This window comes from Canis lupus, chromosome 26 (assembly GCF_011100685.1).
Source record: "Canis lupus familiaris isolate Mischka breed German Shepherd chromosome 26, alternate assembly UU_Cfam_GSD_1.0, whole genome shotgun sequence".
Classification (NCBI taxonomy): Eukaryota; Metazoa; Chordata; class Mammalia; order Carnivora; family Canidae; genus Canis; species Canis lupus.
In genome coordinates, this window is record NC_049247.1 from 6,610,001 (window position 1) to 6,631,086 (window position 21,086).

The 21,086-nt window shown below is 50.4% G+C and overlaps 1 protein-coding gene across 8 annotated transcripts in view; it reads left to right on the forward strand.

Moving 5' to 3' along the window:
• Positions 1-310: 310 nt before the first annotated feature.
• The window catches only part of PITPNM2 (phosphatidylinositol transfer protein membrane associated 2), a 140,340-nt gene continuing 119,564 nt past the window's right edge, over positions 311-21,086 (forward strand). For 2 of the 8 annotated variants that reach the window (XM_038574860.1, XM_038574863.1), the window contains exon 1: positions 311-360. The gene's annotated coding sequence lies outside the window, so the exon portion shown is untranslated. The remainder of the gene's footprint in view (positions 361-21,086) is intronic. The other 6 variants (XM_038574864.1, XM_038574868.1, XM_038574871.1 and 3 more) reach the window with 5 other exon arrangements.

Genomic DNA, 21,086 nt, shown 5'->3' on the forward strand with positions numbered 1-21,086 from the left:
GAGGCGGGCGAGGCGGGCGAGGCGGGCGAGGCGGGCCAGGCGGGCCAGGCGGGCCAGGCGGGCCAGGGCAGCAGCGGCCGCTGGGGCGCGCGGGGCACGGCGGCGCCGCGGCGTAGAGCTGTCCAGCCGGCCCCGGCCCCGGCCCCGCGCCCCCCCCCGCGCCCCCGCGCCCCCCGCGTCCCCCCCCCCCGCGCCCACCCCCGCGGGGCCGGCACGTGCGCCCGCAGCCCGCGCCGACGGCCGGGGAGCATGCCCGCCGGGGCCCGGCCGCTCGCCCGGGGCCCGCGCCTCCCCGCCGGCGTGAGGCGGCGGCGGCGGCCCAGCGCGGCCGAAGAGGACGGAGCCGCGGCCGCGAGCGGGGTGAGTGCGAGCGGGGTGAGCAGAGCGCGGCCGGCCGGAAGGGAGCGGGCGCGGGGGGCCCCGGGCGTGGAGGGCGTGGCGCGCGGGGGCCCCCAGGGCACGTCTCCGAACCCCCGCCCTCCCCTCCCCTCCCCTCCCCTCCCCTCCCCTCCGCCCCCCCAAGACCAGGGTCCCCGCGGGCCGGGGCAGGTGCGTGTGGGCGAGCGCCGCGCTGGGCCTGTCCGTCCGCCCGCGCCTGAGCAAGGGCCGGGGGCGCGGTGGGCACAGCACAGCACAGCACAGCACAGCCCGAGCCCGAGCCCGAGCCAGCCCGGCGGGCATCCCTGCGGCCCTGGCCGCGGCCTGAGCACGGGGTGTGGCCCTGGGGAGACCTCAACTTGGGAGAAAGTGCCCCAGGGACGCCTCTGGCTGGAGGGAAACCTGGCCCATCCCCGTCCTGAGCTCCTGAGCTCCTGAGCGGCTCCCCTTCCTGTCGTCACCCGAGGTGCCAGCTGCCTCAGAGCTCCAACCTTCCCCTTGCACCCTGCCTCTCATCCTTTCTTATCAGGGGCAGGTCTGATGGCTGTTTGACGGAGAGGGGGGCACTTCCTCCTCCCCAGGACCGTCCAAACACCTCCCTCCCCCCAAGAAACCCCAAATCGACATACTGTGTAAACAATGTGCTTGCTAGACAAATGTCATTTCAAGGCGAGTCCTCTAGCTCTGTCCCCTTTCAGCAGACCTGCTGCCCCTGTAGAGAATGTGCAATTTAAGATTCCTCATCCTACTGTGCTCTCCCTACCTCTGAAATAGAGAGGGCTGGGCGGGAGGGGGAGGGGGGGGCGGGGGGCAATTGTGCAAAGTCTCAGGCTTGCCCACATCACCCTCTCCAGAATTGGGATTCTTCAAAGGAGACCTCCTTGGAGTGTCTTTCTTGGTCCACTACCAGCTCTCACCCAAGCCCCACCTGGGAGTCACTGCAGCTCATAGGACGGGCCCCTCTCCTTCATCTGGACCTGAACTAGCAGCCAGGCCCCCAGCATGACTGTCTCTGCTCTGAAGTGTCACTGCACTTTATGTTTCTTGTGTGACTCTTACCACCGTCTGCCTTATGTTACAGTTACTTTTTTGTGCCTGCTTATCTTCTCTGCTGGCTTGTGAGCTCCTGGAGGGAGGAGAGGCATGGATTTTGATTCAGCCCCAGTCCCCTGCCCTGGCTCAAGCACCCTCTGAATAGTCAGCAGCATCCAGATGGAGCAGAAGCCCCCTCCCCGGCTTGCCACCGGGACCTCTGCTCATCTGGCTCCTGGATGTTTGCAGTTATGTTATTTTTCTGCTCTTGAGAAACTGTGTGCCCTGATGAGATTCCTCATCCCTCTCCCTTTGCAGAAGAAACACTATGAGTTAGGTACGGCTCTTTTTCTTGTAGGGAGTGACTTGCCAAATGACTAGGACAGTACATGCTCTGCTGTTCTCTGGGTGGTGAGTGTGGAATGGGCCTTCTCTTTGGCCTCCCAAGACTCCCCATGTTCGGGGAAGCTGTAGGGTAGAGAATAGGGCCACGCAGGTCAAGGTTCCAGCCTGGCAGTCCTGCAGTGTCTGTGTGAGCTTCACTAAGACAATTGGTTTCTCTTGGTCTTGATTGGTCCTTATGGAATCTGAAAGAAAATTTCTCTGGACATATAGGCCCCTCTGGATCTGGGCCAGGCCTCCTCTGCTCTCTCTTATCAAGTTTCTTTCTTCCTTTTTTTTTTTTTTTAAGATTTTATTTATTTATTCATGAGAGACACACAGAGACAGGCAGAGACACAGGCAGAGGGAGAAGCAGGCTCCATGCAGGGAGCCTGATGTGGGACTCAATCCCGGTTCTCCAGGATCATGCCCCGGGCTGAAGGCGGCGCCAAACCACTGAGCACCCCCGGGCTGCCCTCTGAGGCCGGTTTTAAAAACCAAGCAGATGTTCTCCTAACCATCCCATCCAGTTAAGTCTTTCCCATTTGGTCTCTGAGAAGAGCCAGTCATGGAGAATGTGCACTCATTTGTAGAGATTAGAAGAGGAAACGTCTGGTCCTTCAAGATCATTGCTTTGCTGCTTTTGAAAAAGATGCCACAGGCCATGTGCTCTGCAGCAGAAGGGCTCCCAGGCTCTCGCTCCTGAGGTCTTAGCACTGGGCGGGAGAGGTGGTCAGAGTCAGCAGTCATGGGCTTGCACGCCACTTCTCAGCCTTGCTTACATGAGATCAATGCCTTTGCAGATAGCCACTCTGAAACCAGCTTAACAGGATCCCCTGCCACTGGACACGGATACAGCTAAGCGGTCTGGGCATTGCGTCTGGAGCTCGCTCCATTGATCTTTATTAAGCTTTTGCTGGGTCCCCGGGGGTGTTATTAAATGGAGCCATGGCAAAGCCACGTCTGTTTTGCTCTAAAACTGTAACGGGGCATTGCACCCTCTGCTCAAGGCTTCGGATAGTCTTACAGGAAAAATTTCTCTTCGAATTTAGGGCCAGGCAAACTTTGCCTCCCGTGCAGGAAGTTAGGTTGCTACTCTTTTGACAATGAGAAGGAAGATGGGGAAGGAAGACATGCATTGTGTGTATACTCTGCACACGCAACGTGTGCACAGGGCTGCCTCACATGCCCTGCAGGTTAGGTAGTATTCTTCCCCCGTTTTCTCAGAGAAAGAAATGTACCCATTTCTGCCCGATTCTCCCCTTCCCTCCCACACTGTCTTTCTGAGGGATCATGGTTACTTTTTCTTCTTGGCTTCCAGGGTGCTTGGTGTACAATGTAGTATTCCTTTTTTTTTTTTTTTAAATTTTTATTTATTTATGATAGTCACAGAGAGAGAAAGAGAGGCAGAGACACAGGCAGAGAGAAGCAGGCTCCATGCACCGGGAGCCCGACGTGGGAATCGATCCTGGGTCTCCAGGATCGCGCCCTAGGCCAAAGGCAGACACCAAACCGCTGCGCCACCCAGGGATCCCACAATGTAGTATTCCATCTAGTAACTATATTCACTGAGCCTCATGGTTAGCATATTTATTCCTTTTTTTTTTTAAAGATTTATTTATTTATTTGTTCATGATAGACACACAGAGAGAGAGAGAGGCAGAGACACAGGCAGAGGGAGAAGCAGGCTCCATGCCGGGAGCCCGACGCGGGACTTGATCCCAGGACTCCAGGATCGCGCCCTGAGCCAAAGGCAGGCGCCAAACCGCTGAGCCACCCAGGGATCCCCAGCATATTTATTCCTATTTTCATTGTCTCTGTGTGTAAATCTATATATGTATATTTTTAAAGATTTTATTTATTTATTCATGAGAGACACAGAGCGAGAGCGAAAGAGAGAGAGAGAGAGAGACAGGCAGAAGGAGAAGCAGGCTCCATGCAGGAAGCCTGACGTGGGACTTGACCCCAGGTCTCCAGGATCAGGCCCTGGACTGAAGGCGGCACTAAACCACTGAGCCACCAGGGCTACCCATCTATGTATTTTTTAAAGATTTTATTTATGTATTTTGTATTAGAGCATGTGCACAGGTGGGAGGGGGGATGAGCAGAAGGAGAGGGAGAGAATCCTGGGCACAGAGCCTGGCTCAGGGTTCCATCTTACCACCCTGAGATCATGACCTGAGCCAACACCAAGAGTTGGATGCTTAACCAGCTGAGCCACCCAGACACCCCTCTGTCTATATTCTTTATAAGTCATCACAAAAGGTTTCTAGGGGGATCCCTGGGTGGCGCAGTGGTTTGGCGCCTGCCTTTGGCCCAGGGCGCGATCCTGGAGACCCGGGATCGAATCCCATGTCAGGCTACCGGTGCATGGAGCCTGCTTCTCCCTCTGCCTATGTCTCTGCCTCTCTCTCTCTCTCTGTGTGACTATCATAAAAAAAAAAAAAAAAAAAAAAAAAAAAAAAAATTAAAAAAAAAAAAGGTTTCTAGAAAACAGGACAGATAAATGAGTTAAATACAATAAGTAACGTTGCACCTAAAACTTAGGCCAGCTCCTGGTGTGTTTAGGGAGAGGTGCCCCACAGGTAACACAAGTTGTGTGTGTGTCACTTAAATGGGCAGGCACGGGGTACCTGGCTGGCTCAGTCAGTGTGGCATGCGATTCAATCTCGCAGTCATAGGTTTGAGCACCATGTTGGGTGTAGAGATTACTTAAAAATAAAATCTTTAAAAAAATTGTATTTATTAAAAAAAGGATTTTATTTATTTATTTATTCATGAGAGACACACATAGAGGGAGAGTTAGAGACATAGGCAGAGACATAGGCATAGCAGGCTCCATGCAGGGAGCTTGATATGGGACTCGATCCCAGGACTCTGGGATCATGCCCTGAGCCAAAGGGAGACGCTCAACCACTGAGCCACCCAGGTGTACCCCTGCAAAAAAAAAAAAAAAAAAAAATTAATGGCAGGCATAGTTTCAGAGGAGGAGATGCCCTTTCTGGGTAAGTCATTCAGGGCTGACTTCCTGGAAGAGGTGGTATTTGAACAAGGCCTTGAATGGGTAGAGTTGTAGAGTTTTGATGGCTATAGCACCTGTAAAGGTGTTTTCTGGTAAAGAACCAGAAAAATTCTGATGTGAAGGGAGAGGATTGGTCTGGAGGGTAAAGTGGGATGGCTGGTGATGCTTTTCCACATTGTCTCCAGCCCTGACAGTGCCTGAGAAGGCTGGAGTTAGGAGGGTTGCACCCTCGTGAGGATTAGAAGCTGAGGCCAGCAGAAGAGAAGCAACTTGCCCAGGACTCTTCTTTCAGCCTGGAACCCAGGTCACTGATTACCAGCCCAGTGCTCTCTCCTGACACCAAGGATGATGGCAGCAGGCTTGCACCTTGGCCTTTTCTTCCCATAAAGTGGTTATAAGGGTACCGACTCCCTCACACCCAGCCCAGCAAACACCATGACAAAGCCAGGCTCAAGCTTTATGGCCAAAGACATAGAGAGCACTGTTGGAGAGGAGAGCTGGCATTTGCTTTCATTACTCATATTAACAACTGCCCTTGCCAGAGGACGGGAAGAAAATTAACCAACAGGCAGGGTTCTGTTAACAGACAAATCAAAATCCCAAGCCATAGCCTTGGAGGAGAGCACGGAAAAAGCAGTTTCCCATCCTCTCCTGGCTGAAGTCCCTCATCCTTCACAAAGCTTTCCCGTGGTGGGAATGTGGTCGGGAGTCAGGGTGCGGGGGGAAGCAGAGAGTCACCGAAACTGCAGTGGGACTCTGGGACTCCAGAGACTGATCCTGTCTCAGAGCCCTGTGATAGGTGGGGTGTGGACATGCCTACCTACAGCCGTGGGAATGCTAGTCCTGCAGAGCAGAAGACTTCCAGTTATAATGTATTATAGGGCACGTGTGCACCCAGCTGTAAGGTACCACAATGACTATATTAGGGAGCACAAAACCACTGTCCTAGGGGAAGTACAGGGTTAGGTTCCTGCTAGCCTCTGCTCACACATTTGTTCCCAGTCGATCAATACTACGTAACCTTGTCTTATGTTTCTGTTTAAGATGCTTTATTTAATAGATACTGTTATTCATTAACATTGAAGTCAGCCAACAGCAGTAGTAGTATATCACTCACCCCTGAAGGAAGCTTATGGAACACAGGTATTTCCTCTGCAAGGCACACATCCCTGGTCAGAAATAGGGGATGGTGCTTCGGCCACTTCAAAGGGTGAAATCGCCAACAAAAAGCAGAGAAATATGAAAAGCGTGGCACCAAACAGAACCCCAAAAGGACGTTAGTTTACGGTCTGAGAGCTGAAAGAAAAAGGTGGTGTCAGCTTATTCAACCTTAGGTGGGATCATACACACAGGATGACTCAAAATTTTTCACTGCCCTGCACATGTTGGCATTGATTTTAGTGAGTAAGGAATTTGTAAATATGGAGTCCATGAATAATGAGGACCAACTTGTATGTGCAAAGCACTTCCACAATGACTTGTTTCAACTTGAATGCCACAGCATTCCTCAGAGATAATGACGGACTGTTGCCCAAATTGTACAGAAGAGATGGGGTCAGAGAAGTGTAATAACCAGCTCGAGCTCGCAGAGGCTACTGAGCAGGGCCAGGATTTGCACCCACCCCTGGCTGGCCCCAGCGGGGCTCTTTCTCCTTATCTGTGGCCCTCCTTGCGGTCAGATTCTTTTCCCCTCCTGTCTTCTCCAGTGCAGAGACCTTGGCTGCTATCTGTGTCATCGGGTCTATTCCTGTGGTGTCCCCAGCATCTAGCACAGGGCACCTCAGTGGTGCTCAGTACCTAGGTGGGGAATGGAGGCTGGGGCTGCAGATTCTGGTATTTGCTGGGTACCAGAGTGCCAGAGAAAGGAAGAGTTCTCGGCATAGGTCCCCATCCTTTGGCTCCCCTATACCCGCTTCTAGAAGGGCACTCACCTCTCCTTTCCACAAGCCTGCTGGCTGGAGATGCCTGTGCCCCCATCCCCAGCACACACAAGGAAGGGTCAGCATCCCATGGAGGTCCCTCTAACTGCTCTTTGCTGAGAGGGGTCAAAGGTAGCCCAAAGATCTCAAAGGAATGATCCACTTAGGGAGGCGTTTCAGGCCACTGTGGGGCTCCCTGTGGCCTTAAATCCTGGCCTGCTTGCTCCTGGGAACCTTTCCAAAAATGTTTTGCCTTGTGTGCCCCGTTAAGAGCTGGAACATAGGTAATACAGATTATTGCTCAGTTTTCTCTCCAAGGCTCTGTTTCCCCTTGCAGAGGCGGTTCCTGGTGATGGACAGAAATTTCTCTTTTGGCAGCTGGGGGGCTTTCCCCCAAGGCCTCTGGAGGGTCTGGCTGACTCATCAGCTACGCTATGAAGCAGGCTGCCAGTTCTTTCCCCAAGGCTGCCCCGCCAGAACTGAGTCAGGCTCTGCAGCCTGCTGGGCTCACCTTGCCTTGGTCCACAAAATAATCTGGCCCCTCCTGGGGAGGGGTGGGGGGGCTCATTGGTCCCCAGGATCCTGTGTAAGGCCGGTGGAGGGAGGGCCAGCAGCGTGGGTGCTGTGAGCTGTCCCCAAGCTGTCTCCGTGTAGTCCTTTGAAAAGCCATCTTAATGGAGGTGTGGGGGTGGGAATGTGTCGAGGTAGAAATAAGATGACCGTTCCCATTTTCCATGGAGAACAGCTTCCATGGGCACAGGGTTGGCCAAGAGGCAGGGGCTTGCTTCCCTGCCAGGTCTGAAGGCTCGGTCAGGGCCAGATGAGTGATTGTGTCCTCCTTCCCCTCCTCTGTCTTACTGGAGGGTGCATCAGTTGCTTTTCTTGGCACTCTAAGAGTTGACTTTTCACTTGTGTTTTCATGAGAGGTGGGTAAAAAAACCCAAACATTTTCTGCAATTATGAGTTTTCCCTCTTGGGTAATCACAATGGAAAAAAGCATTTAAGTCCTTTGGAAACCATATCACCAAGGCGGGGGTGGGGTGGTGGTGTGGGGGGCGTTCATCGCGGACGCCCAGACATGGAGGCAATTCGGCAGCTACCGTGTCGATCCCTTCCCATTTATTTTGGGTTTGCTTGTTGCAGCATATTTCAATTAGTTTGCCAGTGCTGTGCATCTGACGGGCCAAACGTTTATTGTGGTTGAACCATCTGGGAGGTGGGAGAGGCCTGCAGCCTTCCCCAATGGCAGTCGGTAACTACTAGTTGAAAGGAAATTTGTTTGATGTGTTCAAGAACCCAACACTAAAACACCATTAATAACAAAAGCCTCAAGAGTTCTGAAAGCACGCTCACTCGTTTGGCCATCAATTGGACGTGCATCACCAGAGACCTCATTTTTCCTCCCGTGTGTGTGTGACATTTTCCAAGACAGCCAAGCAAAGTTCTGAAGTGGCTTCTTTAATTGGTCCAGAGCACGATTTGTATTAACCCAGTGTGGAAAGGAGCTCATTAATTTGTAGCTGGATGCAGCGCCGTCTGTGCCGTTGCTGTGGGGAGTGTAGCAAGGGAGGCGTTTAACAGACCCTGCATTAGTATGCAGCTGAGCTCCCGTCCGGGACCACGATAGATAACGCGGGTTTAATTCTGGTTCCAGGCCTTCGGTGATTCACTGTAGCATCGTGAGTTCTCAGGAGCCGTCACTGACCAGCTCAGCCCGGCCCTGCTCTGCTGGGGGACCATGGGGTATAGCGCTCGCTTATTTTTCTTTTCACCTCTTTGTTCCCCCTGGCTGGAAGTCTCCTTCCTGAGGAATGTTCCGCCTGACTTTCCAGCTGGGGGGAAGAAAGGAATTCAGAATCCTATGAACGGGAGACCCGCAAGCCAGAAGGAGCATTAGAAAAAACCAAGTCCAAGGGTTTGACCTTTCCTTAGGGAGGGATGACTTTCCATTTCCCTGAAACCTTGAGGTCCCAGGATTGGGCAAGGAGCAGAGTTGAGACTCAAGGGCACAGCAGTGAACCTGAAGCCCGGCTTATAAATTCTGGGCCATCCGATCCAGTTCACTCAGGTTTGTCCAGGTGGCCTGGTAGCTGAAGGACGGCTGTTTGGAGGATTTAGGCGAATGATGGCACATGTCTCATGCCCAACTAGGTTGACTCTTGATTATGGACTTCAGATACCAAGATTGCTGTGCCAGGAGAAGCCAGCTCTTTCCTCTCCAAGCCACAGGGTGAATACCTGGTCTGGCTCCTCAGGCTGAGGGACCTTGGCTTGTTTGTCTCCGAATCTCCAGGGCCCAGCGGCACTGTGGCTGGTGGTGATTTGGGGCCTGATGACCATGTTGGGAGAGGCAGTGACCAGAGGTCCAGAGGTGAAGGGCCCTTTCTCAATTGTCCACCTTTTTGTAATACCGTTTGGTACAGAGAGTTTTTTGCCCCATGTGTTTCATTTAACCCAAATAAATGCTGCTGTGCCCATTTTACAGGTGAGGAAACGTGGGCTTGCAGGGGTCGTGATTTGGCACCCAGTGCTTTCACCTGCCCTGTTTCACACTGGTCGACACCATAACTTGCAGGGGTCGTGATTTGGGCCAGCCCCAGAGGACGTTCACTCTTGACCTCACGTGATTCCGATTCTGCACAGTTATGTTCACGTTCGGTCATGGCTTTTACACACCTGTGCTGTGTTATGTTGCATCAGTATTTCCTGATCTGGTTCAGTCTGAACAGCATCTGATACTTCTCAGTTTGAGTTTGTATGTGTTTTTTTTTATTCTTTTAGGTTTTTTTTTCCCCAGAGGGGAAAACAGAATTCCTTTTCTGTTTGTTCTGTAGCTTTTGCTTTCCAAAGAGGCCAAAGAGCTCCACAAACTTAGAGAGCAGAGTCCCCAAGACGGGGCTGCGTGCTCTGAGGTCAGGGTTGGCTGTGTACATGACTCTGGGGCCAGATTCAGGTCCTGTTGTCAAGTCTGCCAGCTGTGTACCCAGGAGGCTCACGATTAGAGGCACAAAGTGGGGCCCAGTGCTCTCCTGCCTCTGTCTATCCCCCTAAAATGAGAGCGGTTTTCCTACCAGCAGCAAATAGGGTCCAGTCAACCCCTGCCTGTAGGGGTGGGCAGGCAGTGTTTTAAAGGGCACAGTTCAGTTCAGAGTGAGCTTGTCTAGAAGGGGGGGAGGTCCCGCTTACCACCCACCCTGGGTTCTTATCGGGGACTGGGTCAGCTTGGTCTGTGTCTGTCCCCTCCTCCTGTCCCACTTTTGCTCTGTCCTCACTCTGAGGCTCATTAGAGCAAGAGCGAGGACCCAGAGCGGCCCTGTTAGGAGCTCAGCAGGAAGGCAGTGGAAGAGGAGGGGGTTAACAGGCTTTGTATCTCCCACCTGCACCACGGTTGCCTGACTTCCTAGTTTATCCTAGTTTATCGAGGCTCCTGGAAGCAGGAGAGCCCAAGGCCTGTGGCCCCAGGCCACGAGGAGCACATGGTGTAGGTGGGCCTATATGGAGCCTCTGGCTTAGCTCAGGGTCCCTTCAGCAAGTGCTCCAGGGTTTGCTTTTCCCAGACGGCCTAGAGGCATGTGTCTGGAGTGGGGGATTTGGGTCCTGGGTCCAGACGGAGATGCATCCCTCCAGCTGCTCACACTATTATGTAAGCCACTTCCTGGACAGTTGTCACCTTGGGGCGGCTCCTGGGCCCAGATGACCCAGCCATAGGTGGGGCTCCCAAGGGCAGAGGCCGAGTTCTCTCTTTTTTTTTGGAGGGGGGGGGGTCTTCCTTGGAGTGTCTTGCCCGGTTGTGGACCTGGGAAGGGGCCTCATGAAATCTCCGAGTGCATGGAAATGGGAAGGTGGCCTCACCTACCTGCCTGCCTCGGTGGCTGCTTGCTTGCTTGTTCCTGACTGATGTTTAGAATAACCCAGAAGGATTCCCAGCCTCTGGCTATGTTCAGGGCCGGTTGCAGAGGGAAAATGGAGGTTCCAGCCTATGTGGCACATGGGATGGGGTGGGGGAACAGGCGGGGAGGGCCGCTGGATGTCCTTTCCTTCCTATAGATTGAAGTGGAATTCACAAAACATAAAATTAACCATTTTTGAAGTGTACAATTGAGTATCATAGAGTACCTTCACAGTGCTGTGCGAGCACCACCTCTGGCTACTTCCAGAATATTCTCATCCCCCGGAAGGAAACACCCATTAGCAGTCACACACACATCACCACCTCCCCGCCCCCTGCCCCATGCCTGGTCACTACTCATCTACGTTCTGTCTCTGGATTTTCCTATTCTGTGTGTCCCATATAGAGGGGGTCATACAATATGTGACCTTTTATTTCCGGCCTCTTCCACATAAACAATGTTTTTAAGGTTCATCCACACTGAAGCAGGGAGAGGTCCATGTTTCATCCCCTTTTCTGTGTGAGGTAACATACACATAACATCAAATTTACCACCTTAGCCATTTTTGAACGTACAGGTTGGTGGCGGTAAGCATGTTCACACAGGTGTGCAGCCACCACCACTATCCTCCTCCACAACATTCTCACCTGTCCTCATGAAGTACCAGTGCTCTCTCCCCCTCCCCAACCCCTGCGGTCACCCTTCCACTCTCATTGCAATGAAATGTGACTCCTCTGGGTCCCTTGTGTAAGTAGAGTCATACTGTATTGTCCTTCTGTGACCAGTTTATTCAATAAACTGTGACCAGTTTATTCCACTGAATAGAATGCCCTCAAGGTACAGAACTGCATTTTTTTAAAAATGACTGAACCATATTCCAGTGTATGGATAGGTCATATTTTGCTTATCCATTCATCTATTGATGGGACACTTGGGTTGTTTCTGGGCCAGTGAGATGCTGGCTCTGGATGGGGACAGTGAGAGATGGCTGAGCTAATAGGCAGGAATTGTACCATTTCCAAGGGGTGTGGCCTTTGCCAGTTGCACTTTTCTGGGTCTTGGTTTCTGTATCTATCCAGCGGGGTAGAGAGAGATGCTCCCTTCTAGGGATGCTGTGTGTGGGGGTGGTTGGTGGACTCCCAGTTGCCCTGCACGGTGATGACATGAGGCCTAGTGGTGCCTGGCCTTCTGCCCACCAGGGCTTATCTGTGACTTCCACTTGCTGGAAGTTTCTCTCCCTTGCAGAGGTTGCAAGGTTGCAGAGCCAGCCCCAGAAGAAGGTGATGGCCGTGTGTCCTGCCTCTTGGCAGCCTTCAGAGCACTTGCTGATGCCTGATGATTAGCAGTAGGAGACACATGGCCTCCCGTAGCACTGTCCCCTGGGCCCCTCCTTCAGTGTTCCAGGAAGTCAGAGCCAAGAGGATGACATTGGCAGCCTCCTGGGGTGGCTGAGTCAGAGCAGAAAGTCAGTCTGGAATTCACTAAGTCACACTTGCCTTCATTAGGCTAATTAACTTTCGATGTGAATTAGCTTTATGAGCTGATTTAAGAAATCCATTACCATCCTAGGGCTAGCTTCGTGTGCAGTGGTGCCTCGGAAGCTGTGCCGTATATTTCCATATCCGCCAATTAAAGGTGCTTAATTATTAACCTAGGACTGGATGGCTAATGAGGGCTGGCATTCATGGTGCTTTATTTGAGAAAGCTAAGGACTTTTAAGATTAGCTGTAATATAGTTAAGATCGTACTAGGAATCATAAGTTGTGGTCCATGATGCAGATGACTTGGAATATAAACTGAGGCAGAGGGTTGAACTGTGGAAGTTCATGCAGATTGAGAGTGAGGGGGTTTCTGCTCGTGCAAACTACCGGCTAGTGGCTAGTGGGAGGAAGTTCAGTAGTTAGGGTATTGGGCTAGCCTGCCAACAGAATGACCACCTGCCGGGTGCTCAAGTGGCTGAGTTCTCAAGGCATCTCCCCTACAGTCCTCCTGCAGTTAACCCCACAGTATAGGTGAGAAAACAGGCCCAGAGGTGATGAGTGACTTCCCCAAGTTAGTTGATAGGGCATTCTGGACCTGAAATTCTAGGCTGCACTGCTATTTTAGATAGTTTACCATATCATGGACCCATTTGGGAGCTAGGTAGGCTTTTGAGAGCCCACTTGGGAATCTAAGCATTATGTAAACTTTTTTTTTTTTTTTTTTTCCAGTGGGCAAACTTGTTGCAAGGTGCACTTGGAGAAAAAACACTTCATATTTCCAGGACTTACGTGGAGCCTCCCAAGGCCTGGCATGAAAGAGTACTTGTTCATGCTGGAACATTCGTGCCCAGAAGGCAGGGTCCTCTTTGCTTGCTGGCACTTACCCACACAGAGCCCATTTGTCTGGGACCCTGTGGGGGACAGTCTTCACTGGCTCTTGCAGGGCAGTGTCATGGATGGTAATTTATGGTACCAGTGACCTGGGTGGGCTGTTTCCCTGTTTTCACGGCTTGGGGGTGCTTTTCTTTGCTGCTTAGATGTTGGCCAGCCAGTGTCACTAAGGTTTGGCAACACCCCCCCACACACACACACACAGCTGGAGCTGAACAGATGGGGGGTTTCAGGAGGTAGAGGTTTTATTTTTAGGCTCACAGCCTCTGTGGTTCTATCACTATGGAGATACCAGGCTGGGGCCCACGAAGCTCCACGCTTCTTCTGCCAGCGAAGAAAGAGGGTCCTGTTTCCTTCTTGGGGCTTGATTCCCTGGGCTGCCTTGGCTTCTCGGTTGATACCTCAGTCTGTGTGTGAGAGACAGAGACAGATGCTTGCTTATGATGAGGAAGGGCTAGCTGTGGGACCCGCCCTGCGTGGAGGCCAGTGTCCACAGCTATCTTGTGCTTTGGCTGGATGGCACTGGGACACCAGGGGCTCCATTTATGCTGTGTGGTGTGACCCTGGGTGGGATTTTTCCCTCCCCTTGGGCTGCCATTTCCTCACCTGGCAGGTTGGGATGTCCCTTCTTTGGATCTGGTGACATAATCGACTGGGACAAACTTTGAGTCTTTGGTGAGGTTCGAGTGGTATGAGTATGTGTGCATGTGTGTATGAGTGTGTCGAGTAATTATCTTGAGCCAAGGCCACCCTCAGCAGATTATCTAGAATTTTCCCTGCTCCTTCATCTTGCTACTTTTTCCTGTAATTAAAGATTTTATTTATTTATTCATGAGAGACACACAGTGAGAAAGAGGCAGAGGCACAAGCAGAGGGAGAAGCAGGCTCCGTGCAGGGAGCCCGACATGGGACTCGATCCCAAGTCCCCAGGATCACACCCTGGGCTGAAGGCGGTGCTAAACTGCTGAGCCACCCGGGCTGCACTCCATACATTTTTTTTTTTAAGATTTTATTTCTTTATTTGAGAGAGAGAGAGAGAGAGAGAACAAGCTGGGCAAGTGGCAGAAGCAGAGGGAGAAGCAGACTCCTACTGCAGGGAGCCTGAGACAGGGCTTGATCCCAGGACTCTGGGCTCATGACATGAGCTGAGGTCATATGCTTAACTGACCAAGTCTCCCAGGTGCCCCATCCTTTCCATACATTATCATAAAAGCTATATTAAGGGACATTAAAACCAACCCCTCTTCCTATCACCTATATGCCATCCTGTAGAGTTTATGAAAATCCTCTCTTCTATTCCTGTGGCAAATACACTGCTTTGGGTTGGGTAGGAAGTGACACTTGGCACCGTAGCTCTGTTCCTACAATGGACATAACTGAGGCTCAGAGTGGCTAAACTACTTGTCCAGAGTTGCAGAGCTAGAAGCCCCAGAGCAGGAACTAGTTTCTCTTGCCTCTATAACCGGCACTCTCTGCGGCTCCGCACAGAATAGCAGGCATAAAGTGGGAAGGTGCCACTCTTTTTGAATTCCTCCTTTTAAAATCTCAGGCTCGGCTGCTATCCAAAAATAGGAAATAAGGAGTGTTGATGAGGATGTGGAGAAATGAGAAGCCTTGTACACTGCTGGTGGGAAGGTAAAATGGGTGGCTGAGGTGGAAAACAATCTGGGGGTTAGACACAGAATCACCCTGTGACCCATCAGTTCCACTCCTAGGTTACTCTACTCAAAAGCATTGAGAGCAGGGACCTGAACAGATGTTTATACCCCATGTTCCTAGCATCACTATTCACACCAGCCAGAAGGTAGAAACAACCCAACTGTCCACCAGCCGATGAATGGACAAACACGGATGTCCATCCAGTGGAATATCATTGAGCCATAAAAAAGGAGGGAGGGCCATCTGGGTGGCTCATTTGATTGAGAGACAAATTCTTGATTTTGACTCAGGTGGTGATCTCAGGGTTGTGGGATTGCCTGCATCAGGCCCTGAGCTCAGCAGGGAGTCTGCTTGAGATTTTCTCTCTCCCTCTCTCTTTGCCCCTCCTGCATTCAAGCTCTCTCTCTCAAATAAATAAATAAATCCTTAAAAAAAAAAGGAGGGAGGTTTTGACATGTGCTCAAGTGTGGGTGAAGCTCAGACACATTAAAGTGGGTGAAAGAAGCCAGTCATGAAAAGAACGGTATTGCATGATTCTGCTTATACACGGTGCCCAGGATGGGTACATTCATTGAGAACCAAAGTAGAGGGCAGCCTGGGTGGCTCAGTGGTTTGGTATCCACCCGGGGCCTGATCCTGTAGACCTGGAATCGAATCCCAAGTCAGGCTCCCTGCATGGATCTCTGTCTCTCTGTCTCTCTCTCTCTCTCTATCTCTCATGAATAAATAAATAAAATCTTAAAAAAAAAAAAAGAGAGATAGAACCAAAGTAGAATGGTGGTTACTGGGGGTCCAGGGAAGGAGTTCGTGTTTAGTGGGTATAGAGCTTCTGCTAGGGATGATGGAAAATGTTTTGGAAATCATGGTGGTGGTTTTATAACACTGGGAATGTCCTGTGAATGGTGGACTTAGAAATAATTAAAATGGAAGGAAAAAACCCCAACAATTTAGAACTTCAGGTGAGACTTGGGCTGGATCCCACCTTGCTTTTACTTTTATGGAGCACCTGGCTTCCCCAGACATCAGAAGAGATCCGGCTGAGGCCTCCCAGCTCAGTGCAGACCTGTGTACTGGTCCTCTTGATCTTTGAGGAGGGCGTTCCTGGCAGTCAATGGCCCAGCCCCATCCCTGCATGTGAACGACATCTGTCTCTATGGAACACTTGCGCACCTGACGTCGGGCATGTCCTTTTATGGCTCTGCTTGCTCTCAGTGAGTGGAAAGATAAATACCTTTTCAAAGAGCAGATGTCATCTGCATGGGGTCCCTGGCATCCACAGCTGCAAAGCGAGTGGGAGCTGGCTCCACTGAAGGCAGGTGCTGCAGGCCCTGGGGGAGCCAGGCGGGGGTGTGCAGAGGAATGGACCCCACTTGAGGTTGAGGCTCATACAGACAGCGTGGGTGTGGAGTGTGGCCCTGCCACAGACTGCTGTGGGAACTGAGGGGTCACAGGCTTCACCTCATATGCTGAGGCTCGAAGAAAAACATGAATTTTGGAGGCACACCCTTCAACCCAGTGTGGTCTCCATACTGGTCAAATGAATGAGTGAATGATCACCAAAATCCACTCAAGTGCATCTGCTCAGGTGTGTTGGTATAGAAGGTAGGGACATCCCCGTTGACCTGGCTGTGTGAGTGGGCGGCTCCAGGATCAGCCCCTCTCCCCCACAGAGGCTCTGGCCACTGCCCTCTACACCCTGAGTCCAGCCCTCCGGCTGCCTCCTGACTCAGACCCTCCCAAGGTAGCAAGAGGAATGTTTATTACAGGAAAGTCATGACGCACCGGGGGTTCTCTTCTTCCTTTTTGCCCAAGATCTCAAAGCTCTCTTTATTTCTCTCTCCCCTCCCCATGGAGCCAAGAAAGGCTATAGAGGTGGCTTGTGGCCTTGGGCAAATCAGCTCGCCCCTTGAACCTGTTTCCATCTGCAGATGGAGGCTGCGCTGGGTGCCTCTGAAGGGCTCTTTTGCTCTATGATTATTTCTGTTTTACTACAGAGAAAATTATGGGCTAGGAAAGCATGCCTTTGGGCTCTACATGAGGCAGGACTCAAATCCAGATGTTCCTAAGTCTTCTCTGCCGCCCTACTGTAGGAAGCCCTCTGTGATTATCCCAATTCATGTGTAGTTCCTCTGGTCCTCAGTGTGCCCTGTGTGTGACACATGAATTCACAATACTAGCTTGCTGTTCAGATGGTATGCAGTGCACACGGGTACACACACACACACACACACACACACACGCTCTTCTCCATGTTTCCTTCGCTTTCTTTCTTCTCTAGGCGGAAATTATTTGCAAAAACAGCACTCAGCACAGGGCTCATTACACTGGGTGTGGACCAGTCTCAAAAACATAAGCAGATGATTATTTACTAGGAAATGTACTAAAAGAAAGAAGATGGAAAAACCCACTTGGATGCTTTCAATAGATTCCAGAAAAGCATTTGATAAAGTTCAACATCCATTACTCTTAATAACCTAGAGACTGAGGGATAGACAGAGTGCAGTGTGATAAAGAATGTCGCCAATCAGTAGCAACTTATTCCTTAATAATAAAACACTGTGGCAGCATCTTCCAAAGTCTGTTTGAGGGGCATAGAATGCTACTGCAGATTGTGTCACAACAGTGTCTAGAAACCCCTGCTGCAAGAGGCATCCCTTTGAGACAAGCTTACCCTCTGCCATCAATATTAAATGTTTCTGTAGATTGAAGCCAGGCCAACAGGCTAGGAAAAGGAAGTGGAGCAGAACTGAAAGGAGGTTGCAGAATTAATATTTTGAAATGGATACATGTTCATCTCGGGTTTTCAAAGCAGACACACCAAAAAGTAATTAGAAATAAGGAGACATCGGCAGCCCGGGTGGCTCAGCGGTTTAGTGCTGCCTTTGGCCCAGGACGTGATCCTGGACACCTGAGATCGAGTCCCACGTCAGGCTCCCTGCATGGAGCCTGCTTCTCCCTCTGTGTCTCTGCCTCTCTCTCTCTGTGTCTCTCATGAACAAAAAAATAAAATCTTAAAAAAAAAAAAAAGAAATAGGAAGACAGGATAGTGGCCAAGTTGCAAAACAGGTGCACAGCTGTCATGGCTTTCCTGAGTGCCAGAGATAACAGGCTGGTGGATTGATGGGAAGAAGCACCTCTGGCGTCCTGCTTGGTGTCAACAAACCAGTGGCCTCCTTTCCTGGTTAGAAATAAGGGTAGCTCCCAGGTAGCCTGAGGCAGCTGCAGCATCTCCTCTGCCTCACTGGAGCCTAGAATCCCAGGGAAATGTAGGGACAGTAATGCAATGCAGAGCATTCCAGGTCACTCCTGGGGTCGGGTCGAGACTGTTTCTTGGGGCCAAGCTTCCTGTCCAGTGTTTGGGTTATGGACATGTGGCCTGGAGTTGGGAACCTGCATCCCGAGTCTGGTAGTCCCACTTTCTGGCTTGTAGGGCTTCAGCTGGGCTGCGTAACCCCCCGAAACAGAATTTCCTCATCTGTGAAAGACGGAACACAAAGCCATCCTCGCAGGGTTCCCCTGAGGAATCTCTGAGGTCTTGAGCCCCTTTGTGGGCCACTAAGCTGTCCTTACAGAGGCTGGAGTCCACTGCCTTAAGATCAGCACCAACCCTGGACCAGGGATGCAATGTGCAGAACATATTAGATGGACCTCAGTATGGTCTCCAGGGCGAGCGGTCACCTTGTCGCACATCCCCGCACAGGGATCCCCAAGGTGGCTGGTGAGGAGAGTCCGAGTGTCAGAAGCCAGAGCACAGATGAGACCACATCATGGTCATTTGGATGAGGTCACCTCATTAGTCTCGGGGCCGAGGAAGTCTTCACGTGGCCCTGGTAATGCTCCAGCTCTTTCTCAAAGGCGTTTCTTGCCCCTTTTGAGTAAATGCTGGACATTAGGCATAATTCAGTCTCCTAGGGATGCTGCTGAATCATGCAGCAGGCAGGACTGCGAGGCCGCAGCCCGGGTCATTGGCTCAAGGCTGTGCTCCGAGGGTGGGATGGAGTGTGGCGGCCATACAGCCCTCAGGCTGAACCCTCCGGCTCCCACTAATTCCTTTTTAAGCAGCCTTCCCTCTGTCCCACTTCTTTTCCCCTCTCTTTCCTTGATGTGGTTTTGCTGCTATGAATTTTTTGAATTAGTTGAGCCATGGTGGTTTACGACCACCCAAGGGGGCTGTAACTTCCTAAGGACTGAGTTGTTGGACTTTGTGACAGCTTTTTCCTGGCAGCCTGGTGGCCTTGCTCTGCTGGTCAGCCCACTTCTAAAGGGTCATGGTTGCTGCCAGCTGGCAGGCAGGGTCATGGAGGTTAATAGGGCAAGAGGCCAAGCTGAGTTCGCACCAATCCCTGGAGAGCTTTTAACAATTGTTATTGCCTCACTGGAAAGTGATGGCTTTTTTGATTTTCTCTCTGATTCTTTAGGAATATGTGGTTCATGGAACAGGTGGACTGGAATGTGGTATAAAAAAATGTTTAAAAATCGTTTGGACCACCCATTATTTTTTTTTGCATTCTGCTATATCAAAAGAAACATAGGGACGCCTGGGTGATTTTGTGGTTGAGTGTCTGCCTTTGACTCAGGGCATGATCCCGGGATCAGGGATCAAGTCCCACATCAGGCTCCCTGTGAGGAGCCTGCTTCTTCCTCTGCCTTTGTCTCTGCCTCTCTCTCTCTCTCTCTCTCTCTCTCTCTCGGTCTCTCATGAATAAATAAATAAAATCTTTAAAAAGAAACATGAAATGCTGGCTTTCTAAAAAACATAGTTATTAAAATTTAAATTTAAAAAATTTAAAGTTCAATGAACTTCCTTTTTTTTTTTTTTTTTTAAATTTTCTTAAAGAATAAATCACACCCTGAGCCAAAGGCAGATGCTCAACTGCTAAGCCACCCAGGCATCCCTAAATTTCCTTTTTTAAAAAAATTTAATTTGGGCAGCCTGGGTGGCTCAGCGGTTTGGTGCCGCCTTCAGCCCAGGGCGTAATCCCGGAGACCCGGGATTGAGTCCCATGTCGGGCTCCATGCATGGGGCCTGCTTCTCCCTCTGCCTGTGTCTCTGACTCTCTCTCTCTCTCTCAAGAATAAATAAATAAAATCTTTATTTTTTATTTTTATTTTTTAAAAAGATTTTATTTATTTATTCATGAGAGACACAGAGAGGCAGAGACACAGGCAGAGGGAGAAGCAGGCTCCATGCAAGGAGCCTGATGTTGGACTTGATCCCGGGACTCCAGGATCACACCCTGGGCCGAAGGCAGGCTCCAAACCACTGAGCCACCTGGGGATCCCCTAAATAAAATCTTTTAAAAAATTTTTAATTTGTTTAAGTAATCTCTGCACCCGTCATGGGCCTTGAACTCACAGCCCTGAGATCAAGAGTCACATACTCTTGCGACTGAACCTGCCAGATGCCCTCTTGTACAATAAACTTCTAACATCAACTTAACCGTACTGTCCGTGATGTGTATCTTCCTTTAATGAGTCTGCTTTTTCTACCAAGATAATCACTTTTCAACCAGTGTCTGCTTCCACTCTACGTCTTCCTTCCCTGACAACTCAAGACTCAGAGCTTTCTAGTATTTAAAGAATATTTGTAATGTTTCAAATGCTTTTCTTCATTATTCATTCACTTATTCATCCACCTATTCTTTCACTTATTAAAAAAATCATAAAACAAAAAATATGTACATGATGTTATGTGAGACATTAGCGAGTTTTTTTTTAAGATTTTATTAATTTATTCATGAGAGACACAGAGAGAGGCAGAGACATAGGCAAAGGGAGAAGTAGACTCCTTTCAGGGAGCCTGATGTGGGACTCGATCCCAGGACCCCAGGATCACGACCTGAGCTGAAGGCAGATGCTCAACCACTGAGCCACCCAGATGCCCGTTTTAGCAAGGTTTTAAAAATAAATTAGATAGGTTCTTTGATTTATGGAACTTAAAACTTACAGGTTACAATGAAATAATAAAAGAGAGGATGGGTTATCTGGCTGGCTCAATCAGGGGAGCAGGTGACTCTTGATCTCAAGGGTTGTGAGTTCGAGCCCCATGTTGAGTATAGTGATTACTTAAAATAAAATCTTAAATAGAGGATCAAGGCTGTACTTGATATGAAAAACATTGGATATGTAAAGACCTTATACTTGGTACCAAGCTGACTTGTTTGTACCCATGTCCGTGGTCTCCTTATTTTCCTTCCCAGAGGCAACTATCATCGCTTAGTTTTGTGCCTATGTGTACTCTCTCAGGAAGATTCTCTGCATACATGAGTACATATTAGGAAAAATCCCCACAAATGGCTGCCTACTGTTGTGCTCCTGCTGTGTTGACTTAACAATTCATAAATCCTGGAGGTGGTCCTCCGTTGGCTCACTTAGATTGCTTGGGTCTTTTTTAATGATGGGCTTAGTGTTCAGCTGATGGATCTATCATCAT